We start from the raw sequence: 8,964 nt of genomic DNA on the forward strand, positions 1-8,964 counted from the left end.
CGGTTGAGTAGGGGAATCGAGGGTGCGGGGGGTCGGCGGCGGCGGCCGGTGGACCGGGGGGTGCTCGGCGACGAGGGGGACCGGATCTGGCGAGGTGGGATAGCGATCGAGATGGAGGGGGATCGAGATCGACTGTCCATGAAATTTAAAAATATTCCTGATAGTTCAAAAAGTGCCCATGAAATACAATCGAGAAATGAAGGCTACGATTTAAATACAATTGATCTTAGCTAGCTATCTGTTCACATTCTTCTTGCCCTTCTTTTTCGCAAATGGAGTTCTTCTGAGGAACGGACGTCCTTTAGGTAGGGTGGTCCTGCTTCTTCTTGTGGTGTATGCTGCTACTTCATCATCGTCGTCATGTTCGATCCTCGGGTCGCCATACTTGTCGAAGTCTTGCTCATTGGCTACTCCATCCATTCTGATGATCTTCCTTTTGCCTCTCCTCACGACAACACGACTGGGCTTTGGCGGGTGGTAATGAAGAAGCATTGGTCCACTTGGGAAGCCAGTACCCATGGCTCATTTTTCGCGGTGATGTTTGCGCCCGCGGTCTTGGATTTGGCTTCGGGTATAACCATGGTGGTGAAATATCGGTCTTCTTTTAGGACGCTCTTGGCCCATCTGACACGAAACATCGGCACCTTCTCTCCAGCGTAGCTCAGCTCCCAGATCTCCTCGATCCTTCCGTAGTATCTGTCCTTGTCCTTACCGGTGTAGGATTCCATCGTTACCCCGGAGTTCTGATAACCATCGCTCTTCATGTCCTTGTCCTCGGTGTAGAATGTGTAGCCGTTGATATCGTACGCCTCATAGGTCATCAGGTTGTGCTCGGCGCCCTGTGACAAGGCGAATATGAGTTGTTCTTCCGCGGAAGAATCCTCATGTAAAGGGTACGACAGAAGCTTCTGCTTGAACCAACGCGTGAAACATGAGTTGTGCTCTTTGAGTATATCTCCGTTTGTCCTCTGTTGGCCTCGGTCATTGTACGTCTTCTCAATAAAGGTTTTGTGCTCTACCACCCAAGGATCGACCACGTCTATGTGTTGTAGCGCGACTAGGTTTGCTCTTTCAAAGTCGGCGAGTCGACCCTCGAAGTCGACATGCATTTCGCGGCGACCCTCACGGTGACCCCATCCAGCGAGCCTACCGAGGTGCCTGTTGACGGGCAGACCAACGGGGTTCTCGATGCCTAGATAATTCGTGCAGTAGGAGATGCACTCTTCGGTCAGAAAGCCCCTGACTATACTTCTCTCTGGACATGACATGTTCCGAACGTATCCTTTGGTGACACCATTCATCCTTTCGAACGGCATCATGCTGTGCAGGAACGTCGGCCCGAGTTGGATGATATCCTCCACGATATGGACCAGCAGATGCACCATAACGTCGAAGAATGCGGGCGGGAAGTACATCTCAAGCTCGCATAGTATCACCACGATCTCTTCCTGTAGCCTTCTGAGTTGCCTCACGCCAATCGACTTCCGAGAGATGACGTCGAAAAAGTTGCATAGGCCAAATAGCGTTTCACGAACGTGCGCGTCCATGATCCCACGGATTGCAACTGGAAGTATCTGCGTCATTAGCACGTGACAGTCGTGAGACTTCATCCCGCTTAACTTCTGCTTCGCTGGGTCTAGGTATCTGCTTATCTTCCCCGCGTAACCGTAAGGAAGTTTTACTCCTAGGAGGCAGGTGAAAAACTGCTCGATCTCCTCCTGACTTAGAGTGAAGCACGCGGGAGGGTAGTCATTTCCGATCTTCTTGGCCTTTTTGCCTTTGCGACGACTTTCTGTGTCCTGCTTCGCCTCATCATCAGCATCATCATCATCATCATCATTAGCGTGAAGCTCCTGCCTGATGCCCATTGATTTCAAGTCTGCCCTTGCTTTCGGCCCATCTTTGGTCCTCTCTGGCATGTTGAGCAGGGTACCAAGCAGACTCTCGCACACATTCTTCGTGATATGCATGACATCAAGGCTGTGAGGCACACGGTGGATCTTCCAGTACGGCAAGTCCCAGAAAACAGACCTCGTTTTCCATACCTTCAGCAGCGGCTCTGGCGCCTTTCGCTTCTTTCCCGGCTCTGGCGCCTTTTGCTTCTTTCCCGGCAGTGGGCAGTCTTTCCAATTTTTCAACAGCTTGTCTATTTCCTCACCGCTCCTCGTACACGGGCGTTTTCGGGGTTCGGTTTCACCATCGAACAGATCCTTGCGTTTCCTCCACGGGTCATCGTCGCGAAGCCACCTTCGATGTCCCATGAACACGGTTTTTGAAGACCCGGGATCTCTATCTAGCTGGCGATACGTTGTGTCATCCATGCACCTTACGCATCCAGAAAATCCATGGACTACCTGCCCCGCGAGATATCCGTAACCGAGATAGTCGTGCACCGTCATGAGCAGTGCGGCTCTCATAGGGAAATATTCTTTCTCTGCGGCGTCCCACGTATTGGCTGGCGTTTTGCACAGCGTGTCAAGCTCCTCTTTCAGCAGCCCCAGATACAGATTGATGTCGTTCCCTGGTTGTTTCGGCCCTTCAATTAGCATACTCATGTGAATGTACTTCCTCTTCATGCACAACCAGGGGGGAAGGTTGTACATCCACACAAACACAGGCCAGGTGCTATGTGTGCTTCTCTGGCTGCCAAACGGATTGACTCCATCGGTGCTCGCGCCCAGCACAATGTTCCTTGGATCGTTCCCAAATTCTGGGTATTCGAAGTTCAACGCTTGCCACTGGCTCGCATCCTTAGGGTGACTCAGCATCTTGTCTTTTTATCTATCTCCGGATCATTTGCGTCATCTTCTCGCTTCTTCTCCTCCCTATCCGCGTGCCAACGTAGGAGCTTTGCTACCTTAGGGTCCGCGAAATACCGCTGCAGATGAGGAGTGATCAGAAAGTACCACACCACTTTTCGAGGAGCTTTCTTCCTCTTCTTGTATCGAGTGACGCCGCACACCGGACATATGGTAGACTCCGCGTGCTCGTCCCGATAAATGATGCAATTGTTCATGCACACATGGTATTTCACGTGCGGTAAATCGAGAGGACACACGATTTTCTTCGCCTCCTCCAAACTGGTCGGGCACTTGTTCCCCTTGGGAAGACGTTCGTGCCAGAATGACATGTTCTCGTCGAAGCATGCGTCGGTCATTTTGTGTTTTACCTTCATCTCCAGAGCCATGAGCGTTACTTTCAGGCGGGTATCCTCGGGCCTGCATCCTTCATACAATGGAGTAACCGCGTCTAACTCAAGTTGATCCATCTTGGCTTTCTCTCGGGCGGCAGCTCTTGCGTTATCCGTCTGCTTGAGAAGCAGCTCTTGAATATGAGGGTCCTACACCCAGCCCATCAATGGTCCAGCGTCGTCTACTCTGCCGGCATCATCATCTTCATGATCATGCCCGTCGTCTGCTCCGGCATCTTCCTCATCATCATGTCCTGCATCTTCTACATGATGACTATGTACAACATCACCGTCGTGATCATCTCCTGGGGATTCTTCGTCTTCTCGCCCGCCCGAGCCGTGGTGGTTGTCTTGCTGCCCTTCCTCATTTCTTGCCCGGCCCCCATGGATGACTTCGTAGTCATCTTCATCACCTTGCCACCGATAGCCATCCATGAAACCACGCAAGAGCAGGTGGTCCCGCACCTGCCCGAATTCCGGGTCCGCAATAAGGCTCTTCAGCTTGCATCTTCAACATGGACATCTTATCTCCGTCTCGTTCTTTTGAAGCATCTCGGCCTTCGTGGACCTCAAAAACCTATTCACGATGCCTTCGGTCATTGTGCGGACCATGGTCGCCTGCGGGGTAGAGCAAACCGATATTTTAGAACCAAGAAATTTTTTGGCATGACTTTCCCTAAAAATAGGACCAAAAATAATGCTTAATGCCAAAATTCTCGCCGAAACGGAAATGAATCAACATTCCGGCAAAATATTGGCAACTATCGCATTTCAAATACCGGTACACCTCCAAACACAAACACATATGCAACACCACAAACATATGCAACACCACGAACATACATAGATCTAGCTAGGCCATAAAAAGTGCATGTGCACATTGTTGTAGGGAGAACAACATAAATATAGCTTCCCCCTTACTTACCTATCAAAACAAGGTAATTAAACCACTTAATTTGAATGAATCTATGGTGGAAATGAGGTGAAAAAGAGGAGGCACCCGAGACAAGGAGGAGGCGGTGGAGAGAATGAAGTGGGGGGAAAGTGAGTGTGGGTAGGAGAGGCTGTCCAAAATATCTTGTTGCTGCCCACTTACTAATGGCGCACCAACCACAAATGCGCCATTAGTAATCCAGGTTACTAATGGCGCACCTTCTGGTGGTGTGCCATTAGTAGTTTTGCAAAAAAAAACATACTAATGGCGCACTGCTCCAGAGTGCGCCATTACTAGTTTAAACTAGTAATGGCGCACGGTGGAGAAGTGCGCCATTAGTAGTTTTGCAAAAAAGGAATAAAAAATATAATAAAAAAACAACATTAGTGGCGCACTTTCCGACAGGTGCGCCATTACTAGTTACAACTAGTAATGGCGCACTTCGTCTGGATGCGCCATTAGTATGTTTGGACAGGCGCACTAGTTCAAATTTTTTTTTGATACTAATGGCGCACCTTGGGCCTGGTGCGCCATTAGTAGTTTCAACACTAATGGTGTAGCAGAAGGTGGTGCGCCATTAGTATATACTAATGGCACACCACCTGTCTGGTGCGCCATTAGTGTCAATCCCATCTATAGCCCTTTTTCTAGTAGTGTATTGAAGAAATACATGGTCTTGATAACCCGACACAGGTAGTAAAGGTAAATTCCCTCTATAGATTTTATGAATGTGATATTCCTCATAATAAGTTTGCTAGTCAATGCTTGGATGAGTTTGACAACTTTATTGTTAAACAAGAAAACTTCAATGCTTAGATTGGTAGACAATTGAAACGTAATGCTTATATCGTTGAACACTTGGGTGATTATATGTCTAGAGTTAAAAGTGATCTTAAGCTTATTAGTAAACATGCTTCAATGGTTACAACTCAAGTAGAACAAGTACTTAAGGCACAAGATGATTTGCTGAATGAGTTGAATAATAAGAACAAGGATAATGCTGTTAGAGTTATGACTAGAGGTGGTAAAATAACCCAGGAACCTTTGTATCCCGAGGACCATCCTAAAAGAGCTGAGCAAGATTCTCAGAGAATTAATACTGATGCGCCTAGTCCTTTTAAAAAAAATAAAAAGAATACTGATAGGACTTTGCATGCTTCTAATGAACCTATTATTGACGCACCTAAGAATCCTAATGATATTTCCATTTCTCATGCTGAAACACAATCTGGTGATGAACACGAACCTAGTGATAATGTTAATGATGATGTTCAACCTAGTAATGATAATGATGTAGAGATTGAACCTGTTGTTGATCTTGATAACCCACAATCAAAGAATCAACGTTGTGATAAGAGAGACTTCGTTGCTAGGAAGCATGGTATGGAAAGAGAACCATGGGTTCAGAAACCCATGCCTTTTCCTCCTAAGCCATCCAAGAAAAAGGATGACAAGGATTTTGAGCGCTTTGCTGAAATGATTAGACCTATCTTTTTGCGTATGCGTTTGATTGATATGCTTAAAATGCATCCTTATGCTAGATATATGAAAGATATTGTTACAAATAAAAGAAAGATACTGGAAGATGAAATTTCCACCATGCTTGCTAATTATACTTTTAAGGGTGGAATAACAAAGAAACTTGGAGATCCAGGAGTACCAACTATACCATGCTCAATTAAAAGAAACTGTGTTAAAACTGCTTTATATGATCTTGGAGCCGTTGTTAGTGTTATGCCTTTTTATTTATATTGTAGACTTGATTTGAATAAGTTGACACCTACTAAAATCTCTTTGCAAATGGCTGATAAATCAACTGCTATACCCACCGGTATTTGTGAGGATGTGCCTATTGTGGTTGCAAATGTTACTATTTTAACGAAGTTTGTTATTCTTGATGTTCTCGAGGACGACAGTATGTCGATCATCCTTGGTAGACCCTTTCTGAATACTGTAGGGGCTGTTATTGATTGCAATAAAGGCAATGTCACTTTTCATATTAATGGTAATGAGCATACCGTACACTTTCAGAAGAAACAACCTCAAGTTCATAGTATCAATTCTATTGGAAAATTTTCAACTATTACTATTCGAGGTTTTGAATTCCCTCTTCCTACTATCAAAAAGAAATATTATATTCTTATTGTTGGGACATGCATATCCCCGTTAAGGTAACCTAGTGTTATTCGAAAATTCTTTGGTTTCATGTCATTCGGAAGAAGTTTGTCAACAAGACTTGATCAACCTTGTTAATAGATTCCTTTTGATGAGCATGAGATGGATGAATTTAGAAGGCACAAATTTCTGTACCCTCCTTTTACTTTATGTTAGTTAGTTTAAATAAGTCAAAAATAGTATTTTCTGTCTGTTTTCTGAATTATCCTTGCAATAAAAAATACCCCGAAAATAAAAGTTCTACAACTGCCCTGAAAATTTAGTATGATTTTTTATAGAATATTTGAGAATTTCTGGCACTGAGAACACACGAGGGGGATGCACCAGTGAGCCACGAGGGTGGAGGGCGCGCCCCCTCTCTCGTGGGCCCCACATGGCCCCTCCACTTATTCTAGTACCCACACACTTCGTCTTCCTCCAGAAAAATCATCCTGTAGCTCAAACTCGTGTTCTTGCTCGTTTTGCTGCCTTTTTCGGCCTCCTTGCTCAAAGCTCCATTCACAAAACTGCTTTGGGGGATTGTTCTTCGGTATGTGACTCCTCCAATGGTAAAATTAGTTCTTGTTCTAGTGCTTTATTTGTTGCAAATTTTTGCTGCTGAGGTGACCCTGTTCTTGAGCTCGCATGTCAAATTTATATGGTCTAAAGTAGTTTTAATGCATGATATAGTCTCTAGGCACTTGTGGGACTAGTTCCTATTGAAAGCACAAGTGCTCCCTAGGTGGTTTTGGTAATTAATGTCAACATATCTCTTGTTGGACTAACACTTTTATCTAGTATGTTTCAGATAAGTTCAACAATGGTGTGGCATGGACTAAAAGATGTGGGAACTCCTTCAAGATGCTAAGGACAAAGGATTGGCTCAAGCTTCAAGCTCAAGACTCTTCATTTTACATTTTAGTGATCCAAGATCACATTGAGTCTATAGGAAAAGCCAATACTATCAAGAAGGGATGAGGTGTTGCTTAATGAGTTTGTTGCTCCACAGTGCTTAGTGATATGCTCCAAAACCCTCAACTACTTTCCCACTTCCACACCATATGTACTAAACCTAAAGTCAAACTCGGCACCACCAATTCTTTCTATCCGGGGCCACCGAGTTCAGATGTCATAGCCATTGCCACATACCCTAGGGAAATCAGTCTCACCGATAGGGATCTCGGTCTCACCGAGATGGGATTGTAATCTCTCTGTGTATGTCCATTACCAAAATCGGTCTCACCGAGTTTGAGCAATCGATACTACCGAGATTACAATGCAAACTCTCTGGTCAGCTTATTATCAAAATCGGTCCCACCGAGTTTGAGTAATCGGTCCCACCGAGTTTGCCTGACCAACTCTCTGGTTAGCTTATTACCAAAATCGGTCTCACCGAGTTTGTGTAATCGGTCTCACCGAGATTACGTTATGCCCTAACCCTAACCATATCGGTCCTACCGAGTTGCATTTCGGTCCCACCGAAAACCCTAACGGTCACTAGATTTGCTGAATCGGCCCGACTGAGTTTATCAATTCGGTCCCACCGAGTTTGGCAAGTTGTGTGTAACGATTAGATTTTGTGTGGAGGCTATATATACCCCTCCACCTCCTCTTCATTCGTGAAGAGAGCCATCAGAATGAACCTACACTTCCAGCATCCTATTTCTGAGAGAGAACTACCTACTCATGTGTTGAGGCCAAGATATTCCATTCCTACCATATGAATCTTGATCTCTAGCCTTCCGCAAGTTGCTTTCCACTCAAATCTTCTTTCCACCAGATCCAAATCCTATGAGAGAGAGTTGAGTGTTGGGGAGACTATCATTTGAAGCACAAGAGCAAGGAGTTCATCATCAATGCACCATTTGTTACTTCTTGGAGAGTGGTGTCTCTTAGATTGGCTAGGTGTCACTTGGGAGCCTCCGACAAGATTGTGGAGTTGAACCAAGGAGTTTGTAAGGGCAAGCAGATCGCCTACTTCGTGAAGATCTACCGCTAGTGAGGCAAGTCCTTCGTGGGCGACGACCATGGTGGGATAGACAAGGTTGCTTCTTCATGGACCCTTCGTGGGTTGAGCCCTCCGTGGACTCGCGCAACTGTTACCCTTCGTGGGTTGAAGTCTCCATCAACGTGGATGTACGATAGCACCACCTATCGGAACCACGACAAAAACATCCATGTCTCCAATTGCGTTTGAATCCTCCAAAACCCTTCCCTTTACATTCTTGCAAGTTGCATGCTTTACTTTCCGCTGCTCATATACTCTTTGCATGCTTGCTTGCTATATGTTGTGAATGTTAGACTTGTGCCTAAACTCCACTTAAACTTAAAGAAGTTAAAAACTGCAACTTTGGTACTTAGTGTCTAATCACCCCCCTCTAGACACCTCTTCTCAAGGTCCTACACCTACCAATTTTGTTGAGTTTGGTTCACTTTTATTTTGAGTCACTAAAAATTTCAGAGGAAGAAAATGTTGAGGAGATTGTTGAGAGGCTCTTCGAGCTGGGGTTCGAAGGAAAAATAGAATGAAGATAATGAAAAGCCCAAGTACAACCTTCCTCGCACCGCAGAGGTCCGGCCGTGTGAATGGCCTTGTGATGCATTCTTGAAGGCCGCTGGAATTTATGAAGACTTCTATTACTTGGCTGAGAATGCAGGCATCACCAACTTCATCCACGATAAGTGT

This window comes from Triticum aestivum, chromosome 1B, assembly GCF_018294505.1.
Source record: "Triticum aestivum cultivar Chinese Spring chromosome 1B, IWGSC CS RefSeq v2.1, whole genome shotgun sequence".
In the NCBI taxonomy this organism is placed as follows: Eukaryota; Viridiplantae; Streptophyta; class Magnoliopsida; order Poales; family Poaceae; genus Triticum; species Triticum aestivum.